At 37.6% G+C, this 1,321-nt stretch overlaps 1 pseudogene; it reads right to left on the bottom strand.

The window, feature by feature from the left end:
• Window positions 1-452: 452 nt before the first annotated feature.
• LOC138074398 (protein MIX23-like) lies at window positions 453-877 on the bottom strand (annotated as a pseudogene).
• Between the last annotated feature and the right edge of the window lie 444 nt (window positions 878-1,321).

Raw genomic sequence — 1,321 nt, forward strand, 5'->3', positions numbered from 1 at the left:
TGTGTTCTCATCTGCCTTCATTGTACAGAAATCATGAGCCTTTGGTGCCTGATTCATTCTCCCTAAGTAGGAGATCATTTAATATGACAGGTAGTAAAGAAAAAAAAAAAAAAAGGAATAAGTGAAATTAAGGACTCAGCAGTTTGGGTCAAGAAAGGCAGAAGTGAGTCAAAGAAACAAAGGCCCCCCCCCCCCCACTTTTTTGTTTCTACCCTGAGTCAGAAAATTAGTTTAATAGTTACAAAACATTTTTTTTAAACAGAATCAGTAGAAAATAGCTGTTGATTTCTCCATAATTATCAGAATTATTTATATGTGAGGTCTTGGCTAAGTGAGGCTGAAATCAACAAAAATCTTGGACTGTTGGCTCAGAAATCCTCCTGGGAAGTCCACCGTGCTGTCAAGCTCAACTCTTAGGAGATGAGCTGGTCCATCTTTTAAAAGGTATCTTTTTATTCATTCTTTGCAGGCTTGAAGTGAATTTGGCAGTGTTCATTAAACACCTTCCGGCTCCTGTCATCGACCACTTCTTCAGCATTCAGTTCTGACTGCATCCGTTTCAACTTTGTTCTTTTCTAACTTCCTTTAATAATGTTAAACCATCCAAATTCTTTTCTGTCTCTTCTCAGAGCTGTTTTACTACTGAAAAGGTCTGAGCTATACAGTTTTTTATGACTCTGTCCCAACTGACACAGGCCACCATCAATGACTCAAAGTTGCTTACAGATTTGGCTGGTATTAATTTTCCCTGGGAAGGAAACTGTTGGAACCGTGGTGTTTAATTCATGCACTATTCTGTCATCAATTGCCCTCACCTTGAGTACTCCTGGAACTCGGTGAACTCCTCTCAGCTCACACTGCCACTGGGCACCTCCATATTGGACCTAAAGCCCATTTTTTAAAAAAGGAGCTTATGGAAGAATTGATCAGATTTTTCAAATACTAGATAATATATGGGTTACATACATAAATTCATTTTTAAGAATAAGAGGACTGACATAATTATGCAACAAAATCAGTTAGAACAAAGGTTTCTGCTTTGTTATGAGTAAATAATGTTTGCTCCTTGATAAGGAAGGAGAAATTCCAGAGGAAAATAAATGACCAGCCCTTTTGATACAAGTATAAAGTCTATCAGAGGAAAAAGTACAGCTCTGGTTATGTGTGTTAACAAAATGCTGTACTGAACGTTCTGGTAGCTGTTGAGGACAAATAAATACACTCTTGGCTTCAGAGTCTGGCTAAAGACATTTTTATGTTTTCAAGTTTTGTAGAATTCTAGGCTTCCACAAGATAATTATGCAAGAAGTGTGAACCTGTC

This window comes from Capricornis sumatraensis, chromosome 2 (genome assembly GCF_032405125.1).
Source record: "Capricornis sumatraensis isolate serow.1 chromosome 2, serow.2, whole genome shotgun sequence".
NCBI classification, from domain to species: domain Eukaryota; kingdom Metazoa; phylum Chordata; class Mammalia; order Artiodactyla; family Bovidae; genus Capricornis; species Capricornis sumatraensis.